Source organism: Lynx rufus, unplaced genomic scaffold (genome assembly GCF_022079265.1).
Source record: "Lynx rufus isolate CCGP_SWC_20201006 ecotype Redwood Valley unplaced genomic scaffold, mLynRuf1.p SCAF_3, whole genome shotgun sequence".
Classification (NCBI taxonomy): Eukaryota; Metazoa; Chordata; class Mammalia; order Carnivora; family Felidae; genus Lynx; species Lynx rufus.
Window position 1 is genome coordinate 141,710,750 of NW_025814845.1, and position 17,860 is coordinate 141,728,609.

Sequence of the window (17,860 nt, forward strand, 5' to 3'; positions counted from 1 at the left end):
GCCTACCTTCCAGATAATATCTGGGATCCATCAGGCTTTATTTTAGACTACCAGCTTTCCTTCCTTAAATAACTTTTTTTTTCGAAAGAATAAAAACTAGACCTTGACTTAAGGTCTGAAAAATTAACTACCCATGGGAAATTATGGTCTGCTTTCATCTATCTTCATGCCAACTACATTTCACATTTCATAAAAGGGCCCACAAGTTGGGACATTCCCATACCAGTGATTACCAGGGATGCTAATAATGTCAGAAAGGCCATAGAACACTTCATATACACTTTCATGTGACTCATGAATGTTAGTGGTTCAAAGCCAAGCTATTAGAGATAAAGGTGGCATGTACTATTTAGAAGGAAAAAAAAAGTTGTACTTACAGCAGTATAGTACTTTCCTGGGACTTTAATGTACTAAAATAATCTAAGAACCGAATGTAAAAATAATGAAATTTCAGGTAACTTTGCTAATGTGCCCAAATCTGGTTTTATAGACTCTTTGGATTAGAGATAGTATCTGTGCTCTGTGTTCAATTTGGGTATTCTGAGCTCCTGGCTTATAAATGGACTAAAAACTTTTATAATTTTTATCTCCATAGTCACTTATTTTTAGTATTTAAACATGTGATGTCCACAGTCCTAAATGTCCTTATGAAGCTGCTAGCCCCATTGAATGATCCAAAGTTTGTCACTAGACTAAGAGGATAAAAATCAGATCTGAATAAAGGTTGACTCAACTGACACCAATAACTTGATATGTGACAACATCACAAATAGTATATATGTGGGCTGATTAGGTCCCTAGAGGGAAATGGGCTGAAAAAGGACATCAAGTTGGTGACTGAAAAATGAGACCATTTTTTTCAAAAGTACTTTGCTATTTAGGTAATTCTTAGCTAGGAAAATAAAGATATTAAAACAACTTAGGAAATTTCTTAAACCAATCTATTTGAAATAATGTCACTCATCTGGACAACATCCTTTTTATCAGGTGCAATAACTTGTTAACTCATCAATTTTCATTTGAGGACCTTTCTGCCATCTCAACTTTGCCCAGTTCCAGTCACATCTCAGCCTTAAAGCACTTGCTTTAAGTCACTTGAACCCCAACACCCAAATCCTACATATCCTAAATCCTATAGGGCCTATAAATATATAAATTTCCCCCCAATTTTCCTCATCTGAGATACAGTTAAGGTTCAAAATAATATCTTCAATAAGGAGACTAAAACTAATTGACTTGGTTTTATTTGCTTGATATATTATTCTGGTATAGTTTTGGGGGGAGTAAACATTTGACACTATGAATTATTTAACTCTTGTCATTAGAAATTTAGATGTTTTTCAGTCTCTTGCTATTACAAAAATAATGAAGTTAATATGTACATATTTCATTTCTCATAAATATGTATGATAGATTCTTAAAAGAATTATCACTGGGTTGTCATATATGTATTTTCTTTTTATTTAGTATAGGGACAAATTCTCAAGTTGTTCTCCATAGGTGTTACCAGTTTACACATTCACCAGCCTTTTTCGATAGTGTCTGTTTTCTAAAACCTGTAACCATTCCATGTTTCCAAAATTTTTCATCTTGCCATTGTAGAAAGTGGAAATTGTCTTACTTTAGTGCTTTTCTGCATTTCATTTCTATTATTATAAGTGACATAGTGAGATAGAGTGACTTTCCAGTTACTTAAAAGCTATTTAGTCAAATGTCTGTTCTTTTGCCCATTTTTGTTTGCTGCTTTTCATTCTTTTTTTTGACTTTGTAGAGTTTTTTTTTACCTATAATGAAATAAATTCTGTGATATATTGTTTTGTGATATATGGTGAAAATATTTCTCCATAATTGTTTTTGATTTGTTAATGATTTCCCATCTATTTTTTTTAATTTTATGACGTGAAATTATTTATTCTTATTTGATGGCTTCTAAGGTTTAAGTTTTATCTAGAAAACTCTTTCCTTCTCTGAGAATGACACAATAAAGTTTTTTCTTTGTTCTTCAAGTACTTTATTATGTGAATATTTAATCCATCTAAATTTATTTTGGCAAATCCATAGAGTGCCATTGTTTATTGAATAATGTATAGTTGACTCACTTAATGAAAATTCAAGTTTTATCACTTAGAAATCCTTATCTGTATTGAGGCCTATTGCTTAAATTTCTATTCTTTTCAATTTAGTTTTTCTTCTTTTCTATAAAAGCTTTAGAACATGTTTGTTTCTTTAAAATATAACCAGAATTTTTTGAGATTATATTGTTTATAAAAAATCCTAGGGAGAATGAACAACTTTATATTTGATCCTTCTTGTCCCTATTCTGAGGAAACATCACTAAGAGTTATTTGGTTAAATGTTTGTATTTTAAATATACTAACAGTCTATTATTGGACTATCTATTAAATTTCCATATATTAAAGATGAGAAAATTATTATGTATACACTGTCTTGTAGCTTATTTCTAACTTTTGGTTTTAACTATTAATATTCACATCATAAAAACTCTAAGTAGAGTTCACAGCATTTAGATGCTGTTGTTTAATCATAATAGATACAATACTCAGTTTCAGTCTGTCTACATATTTACTCTCATACATGCCTTGATTGGCTAAAGTTCATCCTCCAGAAAGCTCAGAGAGGTTTAATTGGAACTGAAGTTGGAAATGTTTCCTGACGCTCTTATGCACAAATGTCAGTCTGGCCAAATATAAAATTCTTGGTTATCACTTTCTTTGCTTAATAAGTTTATGGGCACTGTCACTATGACTTCTAAAAGTTAATAATACGTGAGGGTAAGAGGGAGATGAAGTCGATAACGTTTTTCCACATAGGTAAATTGTTCTTTATACCTGACTAAACAACATTATTTATTTTTTAAGTCTGGAAATTTTAGTGAAATCCTATTTGAAGTTTCTTACGTTATAGATACGTTTTTCTTGAATATAGTTTACACTTTAGTTTTTAAATTCAAGGTGTGTGCTCTTTACAATTCCCATGGTATTATTATTTTTCACATTTTTGTTTCTGAACACAAATCGATTATTAAGTGTTTATTTATTATTAGAGAGCGCAAGTGGTGGAGAAGCAGAGAAAGAGGGAGACACAGAATTCAAAGCAGTCACCAGGCTCTGAGCTGTTGCACAGAGTCCAACATGGGGCTCAAACTCATGAACGGTGAGATCATGACATGAGACAAAGTCGGATGCTCAACTGACTGAGCCACCCAGGTGTCCCTGGAAAAGAATATTTGTAAGAAACTTTATAGAGAAATTTTGTACAGAAAAAAAAAAGACCCTAACATATGATCTTAATGGGTTTTCCTTTGCTTCTCAAATTAGGTGGACCTCTAGAGTTAATTTTCCAAGATAATTGAAAGAGAATATTTTACAGCTCTTCTAGATAAAACCTGCATTTATTTATTTTTTAACTTTCATTTTCAAGCATCTACCTTAAGCTCTACCAGCATTGCTCTGCTATTTCCGATGCCCTCACATCACTAAAACCAGGGAGATTTGGGTGCCATTGTTTTTAGTACTTAAAATTGGCTCTGAGCCTTCTTTTCTCTTGCCTATTTATAGTTTATTTTAACAAAAGCAAAAGAAAATATATGAAATGGGAGAGTAACCATACCCCTTATTATAAGACTAGTGTTAGTATACACAGAAATATTATTTTCATGGTAAGGACCAAAATGGCCTCATCATATTCAAGACAATATGATAGTAAATGCCATTTGAGTAATTTTTTCTTGAATGTGTTATAATTTCAAAGAACATGTAAATTCAAATATTCTATGGAGTACTATAGTAATGATATTTTAGTTCAGAACCATTTCAAAGTGGATTTTTTTCTGTTATTATAAAAACATTTATTCTAATGATATTTAGATATTTTTGGAATATGTTCTTGAAACTACACTCATCCTTTTTTTCCTCATAAATTGTATTTCACAGTCACTTTTTAGTATTAGTATCTAGCATTTTCTCCAAGAACATTTCTGTTTAAACACATTATTAAAAGTTTATGGATGTTTACGTAGAGATGTACTTGATAATAATGAAAAACTACCTATATTATTAGCATTATCATTTATAAAGCAATAAAAATGACAAAAGAAGAATGAAATAAAATTTACATCATATTGAAGTAAAACCAACCATTGAGTACTTTCTAGCATCCATCAATATATATGATATCATTGGAAGAAAATGGATTCTGTGGTTTATATAGAACCATGGGCAAATGACTATTAAGTAACTATTGCATACATTAATTTACTTTATTTTATTTTATTTTTTTTATATATATGAAATTTATTGACAAATTGGTTTCCATACAACACCCAGTGCTCATCCCAAAAGGTGCCCTCCTCAATACCCATCACCCACCCTCCCCTCCCTCCCACCCCCCATCAACCCTCAGTTTGTTCTCAGTTTTTAACAGTCTCTTATGCTTTGGCTCTCTCCCACTCTAACGTCCTTTTTTTTTTTTTTTTTCCTTCCCCTCCCCCATGGGTTCCTGTTAATTCACTTTAATACTAGGTTTGCCGATTTAAATGTTCCTTGGCGATACAGTATTTTAAATAAGAAGTGCCTGACACTAAAAGGTTTACAGCCACACATTTTTAATGTTGCCATTTGGAAAAAAAAGGGGGGGGTAAAACATACAACAAATGAAAAATGTCTATATTTTTGTGGAAAATATCCTTGCTATTTAAGCTTAGTCAGAAAAACCTGGAAATTTAAAGCCTCAGAAGGAGTTGCAACTCTAAGACATAGAAGTTTTAAAAGTATTTTGATTACTAATGTTGCAGTGATCACGTATTTCCACAAAATGCCCTAATGCTCAACAGACCATATGAAATGCTTAAGAAAAAGCAAGAAAGCACTGACGTAGAAGGTAGGTTGTTGGCTATAGAAAAGAACATGTAAGGGTTGGAGAAATAAATGGAAGAAAAAGCTGACAGAAGCAGAAATAGGATAAATGTTAGTGAGGTACTGTGGTCTACAGGAGGAAATCAATATTCATGTGAACTCTTGAGATGCTTTTATTCTGAAAATATTTTTAGACCTAATCATGCATAGTTCTGAAAATAATGGAACAATTCATTAAATGCAAATTTTGGAAATGTTTAGTATTTTATCCTAATCCATCACTGTAAAATTAAGGAATTATGCATGTCTTATTAAAAATGAGGAATTCTTTCAGTTATTAAAAATAATTACTTGACATAAAAAAGTTTCAATTTCAAACATAACAAAAAATCATTTGAAAAAAAGCTACATTTAAGTGGGTCAATATTTTAAATTATTTTTTGATATAAAAGTATGTAACATCTCTCTTTCCATATTAAAATATATTTTCTTTTTTTTTTTTTTTAAATTTTTTTTTTTCAACGTTTATTTATTTTTGGGACAGAGAGAGACAGAGCATGAACGGGGGAGGGGCAGAGAGAGAGGGAGACACAGAATCGGAAACAGGCTCCAGGCTCTGAGCCATGAGCCCAGAGCCTGACGCGGGGCTCGAACTCCCGGACCGCGAGATCGTGACCTGGCTGAAGTCGGACGCCCAACCGACTGCGCCACCCAGGCGCCCCTTAAAATATATTTTCAAAACTCTAACATTTAATCACTTTCAGAACAAGAAGTAATAGCCATTATCATCTAGCTTAGTGACTGATGTTGTGTAAACATGATATTAGAAATATCATTCAAGTTAACACAATGTACTAAAAGCAGATGTAGAACTAAAATCAAGATTTATGTTTACCCTTTAAAGGTTGGTGGTTTTCTATTGTTCCATAAGATCTGGAAGTCCTAGAGATAGTTTTTCAGGCCTGGAAACACATTATGGCAAAGAAAACCAAAACTAAAGAGTACTTTAATTTGACTGTAGCTCAGCTCAGCCTTCTTTTGCTTGGGATTAGTGACATAGTTTGCTAACTGGTCCCTTTTCTTTCTTTCATGCTCGTATGCCATACTTCACCAAAAAAAGTGATTTTTTTTCAAAAATATAAATTGGTTCACATCTGTTACTTGCTTGAAATTCTCTAGTGTTCCATTCACATTTGGAATGAAACTCAAACTTTTTATATGGCCTGCAAGGTGAGATGTAATCTAGTCCTACCTGACTCTTTGACCTCATCTACCACAAGTGCAGCAGAGGGAGACCCTCCTACAACTCCTAGTCTCTCCTGAGAACTTTTGATGTATTAGTTATTCAATACTTACAGTGATTCTAGGAGACAGGTGTGCTATTAGTCCCAACTGACAGATTAAATAACTGAGCTTAGAGGGACTAAATAAATTGCTTCGTGTTATGAAATAGTGGAGCCAAAATTTAATTGAGACCTTCTGACTGCAGGCTCTGTGCTCCCTGTCATGCTTGGTTTAGCTATTTTCCTTCTACTTCTGCAGCCAAGACTTGCTCTCTTCTTCAATATTCAAGATTATTCTCTTATCTAAGACTTCTGAAGAGCCTTTCCTTTTGTATAGCATGGTACTGTCCCAGGTCATTGCATGGCTTGGTTTCATACATTTTTCAAGTGTAAGTTCAAATATTATTATTATTATTATTATTTTAATTCATTTTTTAACATTCATTTTTGAGAAAGACAGAACGTGAGTGGGGGGGAGGGACAGAGAGAGAGAGGGAGACATAGAATCTGAAGCAGGTTCCAGGATCTGAGCTGTCAACATAGAGCCTGTTGCGGGGCTCAAACTCACAAACCATGGGATTATGACCTGAGCCAAAGTTGGACGCTTAACTGACTGAGCCACCCAAGCACCCTATTATTATTCTTTTTACCATAGGTTTTATTGATCCTGTAAGTAGTCTATTTCTCCCTCCACCAACGTGTACAATTGCCAACCTAGTTCATGATTTTTCATTAATTCCTGACTTATTTTTTTTTTTCTTAGCACTTAGAATTTCCTGAAATTATGTTATGTTTCCTCATCTGACACATGCAATCTCTGAAGCTTTTGCTAGAATGCATTCTAAGGCTGGCAAGGGTTTTTTTCTATTCACTATCTCCTCTGCTTAAACTGTTTTTTCTTAAATTAATTTTCTTATCTTCAGAATAACTTCTGGAAAATATTTTACATGTTTTAGAAACTGATAAAAATAATGTTGAATACTATCTGGGGATACTATATATGTTTTATTAGAATTATATCTTCCCCTTCACTCATCTACTCAGCTAATTTATTAAATGATCAAAAAATTTAATTTACTATCTTGATTTTAACAATCAGTTCTAGGTTCCTTCAGCTATGTTGTGTTCTTGTCTCATTTATAGATGGTCTACAAAAATAACAGCAAGGAGATAAAAAGTACCTCATTTATTATTACAATAATGTTTTGCCTAAGTTTGATACTCTTTTAAAAGGGGTTGTTATATGTATTTATAAAGAATTTGCATTGATACAAAACTACTAAAATGATATAATTATGACATTTGACTACAGGTAGGGAGGCAAATAGGTACAGAAAGAAAAGCATAAAGTTAATAAATATTGGTGTTTTGTTTGTTTTTTAGTACTGTGTCTTAAATATCTAGATTTAAGACCCAATAAATCTAATGAAACCTATTATCAACTTCATAACACAATATTCTAGAGCCTTGGGACTACAGAAGAGAAAATAAAACCTATAAGGAGGTATCTTTGTTTGAAAATGTCATCTGTGAGTTGAAATTGGATTTCAGTAGCATGGCTTAAAATGTTATTATTTCAGTATATTTCGGTATCTGTAAACCAACACAGTGAGGATGAGTAATAAGTAACCTTAAATTGAGACTCTAAAACAGAACAGTAAATATAATTTTACTGTCATCACTGCAACTTTGTGAAATGGAAATCAAAATTGGAAAATGGCAATGTGCGATGGGTGTTCCATTTTCAAAAGAAATGTACTTCTTAAGAGCAGAGGCAGAAGAAAAAATTCAGTACCTGAAAGCATATACCTTCATGGAAATATATAAATGTGAAGGTAGAAGCTTGCTGATAACCAAGGAAGAATAAGACTGAAATGATATGAATAAGGCAATATGGTGTGCACTTTTATATAGATGGAAAAAATAGTTTGATAGACCACACATTTTCATGGAAATACTTCAAATAGCCAGCTGTATTGAGAATGTGTTTGCTTAAAATATAGTGTCTGAGAATTTCTTGAATTATTTTGGTCATAAATTCTTTTCTGATATATATATATATATATATATATATACATATATATATATGTATATTTTTTCCAGTACAATGGCAGTGATGGCTCCATGGAAGAATTCAATATTTTTGTCTTTTAATTATTGATAATCATTAAAGAAAAAACATATATATATAGATATATATATACACATATATATTGATATATATATATGTATATATCGATATATATATATGTATATATCGATATATACATATATATATCGATATATACATATATATATTGATATATATATACATATACGTATATATATTGATATATATACATATATATTGATGTATATATACATATATATGTATGTTAATGAAAGAAAAACCAGATATATATGTGTATATATATATATACACACACACACACATATATATGTGTATGTATTTTCCTGAAAGAAAAACCATAGATATATGGTTAAAAAAAAAGTGATTAATCCAAAAATTTCAGAGAAATGTAAAGACTAATGTTAAACATTGCCCAAACTGGGTCCTACATACACTACTGTGCAATGCTTATAGAGACAAGACCTGAGAAAATAATTTCAGAAGACAATATGTAGTGTATTTCTTTCATGAAGTCCATTGCATCATTAGCTAATGGAAGGGCATTTTAGTGTCTATTGCTGAACGACCACTCTGAAAGTCAATGCTTAAAACTATGATGAATTAATTTTGTTTGTGAATCTGCAACTGAAGAAAGGCTTCATAGAGACAGCTCACTGGGTCTGGGCAGAGGTAGGAGCTGGAACCACCCCTACTCTCATTAGATCATATGTCTCATAGTTCATGTAGTTGTCAGCTGGATCCTCACTTGGAGAGGTTGCTGGTACACCAAAAAATAGATTTTCCATATGGCTCTTTGGCTTTTGCATAGCATGGTGGCTGTATTTCAAAGATGACCGTCCTAAGAATAGAGAGAGAGCCAGTGAAATCTACATGATCTAACAACTTTTATGACCTAGCAAACATCATACATTATCATTTCCACCTCATACTATTGGTTGGAATTGAGTTGTTCAGGCTAGCACATATTTAAGGAAGGAGAATTAGACTCCTTCTTTTGATGAGAAAGTATCAAAGAATATGCAGATGTGTTTTAAAGCCAATATAGATGCTTTGAATTTTTAAGACAGTGAAATCTGTTGAACTGGAATTGTCTCATTTTCTTGCCCATGGTTTTCTCTCAGATGACACTACTTAACATCTTGAGGATATTATTCTAAAAAAAAATGCTCTTGAGGAAGCTCTTCCTTCAAGTACATAGTATCACTCTGAGTTTACTTGAGCAGAGTGATCTTAATGAAAGGGATTAGAGTGAACTGCAGTGCATTCCTAAGAACAAGCTTAGTCATACAAAAGTCTAAAACTATGATCATGTTTTCCCCACTCCATAAAGAAAAAAATAATGTTACCTTTTCCTTTTTCCCTTCTTCAATTTAGGCTCATCCATCGTTTTGCCATTAGTAAACTTTGAATATGTTTGAGCAAAGTGCAAACAGACACACATACCACTAGCAATGTGATCTTTAAAAAGAAAATAAGATTGATTGAGTAAAACTTAGAGCAGAGAAGATTTAAATCATTTCATGGGTCTTCCATTCTCTTATTATTCCAGAAATAGATATGTTTAGGCTGGATAAACTGACTTGGATAATGGCAGTGTGCTATGTAGAGACTACAGAAAAGAAACCCTGGTAATAATTTACAACTTTATATAAAAAAGAAGGAAAAGCACATAGATGTGAGTATGCCACAAGTTACTATTTTAAAATGTGATAGGTAGCCTGAGACATTACCCATGAAGCATTTGGTTATTCTCCCAGAAAGAGGTGGCTTCCTCCTTTGTGTTCTCATGATATACTTTTGAATAATTTCCCATCTCTCTAGAGACTTCTTCCCCATCCACTCTTAGTTCTGTCTTTATCTTCACATCTATACTGGTTCTTTTTTCCCCCAATGCAAATATATTTCTACCATATTTAAATGAAAATGAAATATCTAGAAAATACATTTCTGCTTACTATTACAACCTCTTGCTTACAAAGTAATGTAGATTTTGCAAGTTGTTATGTTTGATTCACTACAATCATAAATTTTCTTTTACCAGTTCATTGAAACTCCTTCTCCCAGTCACCAAAAATGTCCTACTTAGGAAATGTACTGGCTACTTTCAATATTTTTATCACTTTTCTTTTTTGTCGCATTTGACATGGTAGACCACACTTTTTTTCTCTCCTGCCTTCTGTTAATGTTTAGCTATCTCTAAACTCCCAATGTGAATATATAGTCTATCCAAATTCTGTGCTGTTTTTGAAATTTCATCTCAGGAAATTATGCTTTTATGCTTCTAGTTTTTCCAAAAATTACTCTTAAAAACTTGGAGTCTTTGTTGATTCCTCCTTTCTCTCACCTACTATTCCCTACCAGTCAACAAGAATAACCAGCTCTTCATCTTACTATGTCTTAACTTTTTATTTATTTTTAGTTTCTTATTTCCTCTTTATTAAGTCAGGGCGTCACTACTTTTTTCTCTGGATTATTAATAAAAACTACTCCCAATATCTCACTTCTTCAGTCAAGCTCTCTCTAAATTATTCACTCAACAGCTACTATAGTGAAAATCTTTACCTGCTGAAAATCACTCTTGTGTACAGCCATTATTGACAAACTTGCCATTTCCAGAATTCCATAATCCCTTTTTCTTCTCTGTTATTTTGCATGATGCCCCATCTACTGGGATTGCTTTTCTTCCCCCTCATTTATATGATAAACTCCCTGCCATTGATGACTGATCACATGCTTTGAGAATTCTATCACTCCCTTCTATATTATTAAGAAGCATTTATAATATAGTTCCATATTATCTTCTTAAGATATTTCAAGTATTTATTTCATGGGTTCCTTGTAAATAGATTCCATGTTTTTTTTTTAATTTTTCTAACCACAGAGTCTGCATCATAATCTACACCCCCCAAATGTATTTATGTAATGAAAGAATATGGTAAAACAGTGAAGTGTCAAATTCTAATGTAATTATTTGTTCATGACTCCTCCACACTTAATCAAATTTAATGTACACGAACCATATTTTATCTGTTTATTTATTTATAATCTCAGTACACAGAACACAATGTGCACTTTTTAAACCTATGTTGAATGAATGACAAGTGGAGAGACAACATCTTGGGAAAAACACAACTCTGAAAATAATGCTATTAACATTTTCATTATATTTAAATTTGGATAAATATGATCAAAAGGAAGCTACCATAGCATTGGCCCTGTGAAAATGCAAAGTATGTTCTTTTAATTTTTAAAAATTTTAATTCCAGTATGTTTAACATATAGTGTATATTTAGTTTCGGGTGTACATATAGTGATTCAACAATTCCATACATCACCCAGTGCTCATCACAAGTTCACTCCTTACTCCCTATCACCTGTTTTACCCATTCCCCCACACACCTCCCCTCTGGTAACTATCAGTTTGTTCTCTATAGTTATGAGTCTGTTTCTTGGTTTCTCTTTCTTTCTCTCTCTCTTTTTTTCCATTACTCATTTGTTTCTTAAATTACACATATGAATGAGATCATATGGTATTTGTCTTTCTCTGACTGACTTATTTTGCTTAGGATTATACTCTCTAGCTCCATCCATATTGTTGCAAATGAGAAATTTTCATTCTTTTTTATGGATGAATAATATTCCATATATAAAATTTTAATTCCTTTTTATGGCTGAATAATATTCCACACACACACATATATGTGTATATATATATATATATATATATATATATATATATATATAGAATATATACACATATATATATCACAACTTCCTTCTGTTCATCTGTTGGTGGACACTTGGGCTGCTTCCATAATTTGACTTTTGTAAATAATGCCCCTACAAACATAGGGGCACTTATCGCTACATGCTATTGCTACAGAAATGTATATGTATTCATTTGTTTATTTTAGCCTCTAACATTAGAATATAAGCTCCATGGTGACAGAAGCTATTTCAATTATTTTTGATGCTATATCCTAAATAGTTATTAGCATGCAGTAGGCGCTCTATCCACAGTTTTTAAGTAAAATAAAAAATAATAAACAAGAGGGTAATTTGGTTATGGGGTAATTGGTAGGACATCTTTTATTTAAGGCAAACTGGGTAAGTATTCACCAAATTAGTAAGGACTTTTTAAGAAATAGAGTCTTATAAGATGCTATCCTAGCAAGAAGTAGCCAAATGCTGATTCCCTGTATATCTTTACAGAGAGCATCTGGAGTATCAGGTCTTAGAAGGGACCTTTCAAGGTAAAGGAGGAGGAAGAAGAATTTATCCCAAAGCTCTCTGCCAAAAACTGCATTCCATTAGTCAATGTCCCCAAGGGCATAATGCACCTACATATTATATATCAAAACCTCTCCAGGCTGTCACTAGGGAAGCTAGGTCTTCCCTGGGTCCATTCTGGCTGGTGCACTGCTACAATGGACTTACCTTGGCAATTAGTGCTGCCAATATGGGGTTCCTCAACCTGTAGCAATAATAGCAGCAGCGATGATCTGGCTTCTTGGTCATTTCGAGCTTGTGTAGGATAGTAACATAAAATATTTAGGTTCTTATTAGATCCAGGCTAAAATACTTTAAACTTTCCTCATGCAGCTTCTCCTCATGCTCAGTTTCAAACCAAAGTAGCTACTGAACAAGATATTCTGAAGATGTGAATTAGTGATCCGACCTCATCCAAATGATAAACAGATTTTTTTGTTTCTTACAAATGATAAATAGGTTTTTACGATATGCAATTCAAGAGTTCTTGACAGGCAAAGCATATTCACTAGTCTAAATCTCCAAGATAATTTGGTTCCGACAAGTGTTTAAGTTATATTAATTGATCAATTTCATAGCCTTAGCCATGAAATGTCCATTTTGTGAATTCACCTTAAGGAATTATTTGCCTACTAAGGGAATATTCTTTCTAACCTAAGGTTGGCTCTTCATAGAAGAAGCAATACAAGGCAAATTGCTAAATATTTTGGAAAGCATTAGGCAACTGTAATTACAATTGTTTGAAGCAGAGGGTTTGCTAATTACCTTTAATTACTGGCATGAGTTAAGTGATAAGCATTGAGGAGGCAGCCACCATGCACTCAACCCAACGTACTTATTATAACTTGTTTAGTTGCTGAATTCAATGAAGTGTAAGCTCCATTAAGACAGAGAATGTCTCTATTTTATTCACCTGTTATATAGTAGGTCTCTAAACCATGTTTATTATGGCTACAATCACTAGCTACTTGTAGGTGGCCTAAATAAACAGCTCTTTCCTGCTCATTACACCAATCTAAATAATGTCTATCCTCAGTTTTGTGCTCTCATTTCTTGTGCAAATGTCTTTTTTATATATGTAAATGAGTCTTCTTTCTCTGTTCTTCTCTTCTCCTTCTTTCTATGTATATATGTGTATATACACACATACATCTATACATGTACAATAAATATATATCTGCTGTATAATACACATCAATACATGTCATATACAGGCATATGTATATTAAATTCCACCAATTAACATAAATATTAATTATCATTTAATACTTGCATTGTGGAGTCATTAATATTGAGATCTGATGTACCCATTTCAATATTGGATAATTTTTTTTTCAGTGCAAGCACATTATATTGTCCGGATGAAAATTGGTTACTGGCATGACAGTAGTTACATTAAAACTAAAAATTGACTCTAATAACTGAGATCTGTAAATAAATGTAAGCAGATTAAACAGGGCCTTTAACTTCTCTCTCTTTTTTTTTTTTTTTTTTTCAACGTTTATTTATTTTTGGGACAGAGAGAGACAGAGCTAACTTTTCTCTTTATTGACAGTCATAATAAATACTGACTAGAAAAATGTCCTTGGAAATGCTTGGTCTCTGGACTCTAACAGACTTGAATTTGAACCTTGATGCACCATTTTTCTTGCAAGAAAACCTTAACAAATCTTGGATCCTTAGTTTCCTCATCCAATAAATGGAGGTATTTATTGGACCACATTTTCAAGGATAATGTGGGATCGGATAGAACAAATCACGTGCTATGAAGTAGGCACAGTACATTTAGACATTTATACAAGAGATACAGAACCATGAACATACTTAAATGTAATCTATATTGGAATTTAATGACTTCTTTTGACATTTTCCCTTTGTGAAATCCTAGGCCATTCTCTTATCTTGACTTGACTTTTTCTCTTCTGCTGAAGAACAATACTACGATTATGCTGACTCTCCATGGCTGGGAAAAGGTGGTCTGTATACACGTGTATTGTAAATGAGAATTTTCCTATTGTTAAAAGTCTTGGCAGAGATCCCAGATGTGTGGAAAGGTAAAATGAGTGCTGCACCACTAAGTCATACTGGATACAATATTTTGAAACATGTTTGTGACCCTTAGTTTATTATCCAGCTCAAAACATAAATGAGATTTGTTTGAAAGCTGTAGAGATTGGAGAGCATGAATTTATTTCAGAGAAATTGCCTGTCTGTTGTGCTTTTGGATAAACCTATATCACTTCAAGTTATGTGAAGGATAGTTCAAGATAGCTATTTGTGGACTTTGGCGTGTGTGCTTTGGAGATGGGATAGTTCAGGGAATGGTATCTGATTCACTTTTGAAATGTCTAGCTTGGCAAGATCAAGAAAGGGTGCTTAAGGATTCAGGGGGCCAGACGTAGAGCCTGCAAAATAGAGTCGACTATGAGCTATTTTGGAAAGGACCCCACACAAAAGGTCCTTGTTTCCAGAGGACAGCTGATATCAACAGAACAATGTTGGCATGTATATTTAGATAAGAAACTGATGTGGAGGTTGTTATTGGAAGTGGCATTTTCTGCAACAAATGGGAGTTTAGCCGTACCAGGTTTACTACAAGAAGTATAGAAAAGGAACTGTTCGTGTGCCTTGATACCTACAGGCTTCCCAAGGTGAAGGAAGACCAAGTTAGAGAAGAAGGAAATTCTAAACAGTGTAGGGTTTTTTTGCTTTACACAGATTGGATGTTTTACTGCTTAAAAATCATTTACCTCTCAAGAGTAAATGAAAAAGTAAAAGTTGACAAGGACATGGTCCACAAACCTGAGAAAATATATTTCTTTTTTTGTACTCTAATACATACTATTCTTTTAATAAATATTTCCATGAACTTAAATGCCTCATCACGTTGAGTTGAGCAAATGGATTCAGTTGAGCTCGCTTCTCTGTGGAAATTAACTGCAGCACTCTTCAAGAGAATCCATGAATGTGCTATTCAGAAGGTATCATAGAACAGAAATTATCATCTGTGGTAGGCACAGACATGCACCACCCAGATTTCTCTTCAAGAAAGGACTTGTTGCCCAGTAGTAAGAACTACATTCAGTGGACACTTCCTTTGGAGTTTGACTTACCCTAAAGGGAAGCACTTTGTCCAATGTTACACCCTTCCCAAAAAAGTCCATATCTGTGTCTGAGCAAGGTGGGGGAAAAAGGGAAAGTCACCTCTATCTACAATGGAACAATTTTCTTGGCAATAATTTTTCTAGAGCTCTTTACTAAGTTGACCAAAGTTTGTTTTTTTTTTTTTTTCAGGTCTATATCATACTTTAGCTGCTTTTTTTTTTTTTACTTCCCTTTCTTTTCACAGGTGCTGTTCCCTATCACCATACATTCAAAGCTATCTCAGCACCTGCTTCTAGACAATCCAATAGCAGTACCATGTTTAAGATGGGGGTTTATAACTGAATTATTCATTGGCTGCAGTGACGGCATATCAATGATAACAGGTGAAGCATGGATGGAGCCCAATACAAAGTGACAGTTCAGTTGTGAAAACCTTCACCAGTATTACTTTTGATTACTACGAGCTCAGGAAAAAAGTAGCCCCAATTGTGGCTGTGATGCCAGTTGCAGTATTTTTTGCGATAGCAGTCTTGTATGACCCTGAGGTAGGTGATATGAGCCAATGATTTGGTGGATAAATTATTTTCTATCCCAGCTAGAAAAGATGATAAGAAACACTTTAGACTCACATGGAAAAGAAAAAAAAATTAAAAAAAAATTTGCAGTAGTTGTTCCAAGCTATATTAACTCTCCTACCCTCTAGCATAGGAGAGTCTAAGAAAATATGGGCTATCTAAACATCCTGCACAGTATTATACTAGCCCATTATATTAATGACATTATATTGACAGTACAGATTGAGCAAGAGGTAGCTAGTAACCTGAAGCCATTGGTAAGACACATGTGCTCCAGAGGTGAAGAGTAAACTCTGTTGATTCGTGACCTGGACACATGCATAATTTTTGGAAGTCCAGGAGTCCAGTGGTCAGGGGAATGTCCATATACGCCCTCTAAAGTAAAAGCTAATTATTACATTTTGAATCTCCCACCATGAAAAGGATGAACATTATCTGTCAAGCTTCTTTGGGTTCTAAAGTTCAGTATATTCCACACTTAGAAACCCTCTCTGGTCCTCTGTTACTAAATGACTTGAAAGTTAGCTTTGAGTGGAGCACAGAGCAGGAAAGAACTATGCTATAGACACAGTCTGTGTTGTAAGAAATGGCTGCTACATGGACTATATGAATGAATAGATGCTTACAATGTAGAAAGGGGTAAAAGAGATGAAGTTAAGAAAGAGAAAACCTGAGTCTCTACTCACTATCTAAAACCTTAACCATTCAAAGAATATACTAGCTAGCTTTATTTTAGCATTTAGTATCTTCATATCAGGCTTTACAAGATTCATGGAAAGTGGGTAGAATCTTAAATGCTATGGCCCAACATTGACAGGGATCATATATAATCCCAGTGAGTCCATAAAACTACTCACCTAAAGTCCTGAGATTGGACAGATGGCAATTCAAAACAGAGCAACCCAAGTTATGGCATTAGCCTCCTGAAGCAGTACATGTGCCATTTTAGAAGACTATTGTAGTTATATTTCTATAGACTTTTCTAATTTTTAACATTAGAAGATGTGGGAACAAAATGAAGAAACTGTGATAAATAGGTAATTTGGCTAATACCCTCACCTCTTGTTGTGAGAGTTCTTCATAGTGGAGATGGAATCTGTTCTCCAGGTGTGCTCCTGAAACTCATGGCTCTTGACTTAGAATTGGGCCACAAACAGTAACCGGCATCCTTCTGTTAATATTCTAGTCTGTGGTGTTCAAATGTGTCATCTCCAGAGTTTTTGAATCCATCAGATGATGTGACAAATAATGACATCCCCCAAAAGGGATAGAAAACCTTGGCATATATGTAATTTTTAAATGTAAAAAAAAGATACAATAACATAGCTAAATTTCATAGACATAATGTTGAACAAAAAAAGTCAGACAAAAATAGTATACTTTATAAGTTCACATCTATAAAATATTCCAAAATAGGCAAAACTAACAACATGAGTGATGGAAGTCCTTCAAGTTGAGGAAAAGTGGGGGATCAAGGTAAAGGGGAATGAAGGCACCCTCTGGAAATAGTCTACATTTTGATCTTGGTGATAAGTACACGGGTATATTCACAAGTAAGAATGTATAAAGAGGTACACTTAAGATTTGTGTACTTTAATGAGAAGAATGAAATATGGCCTTTTG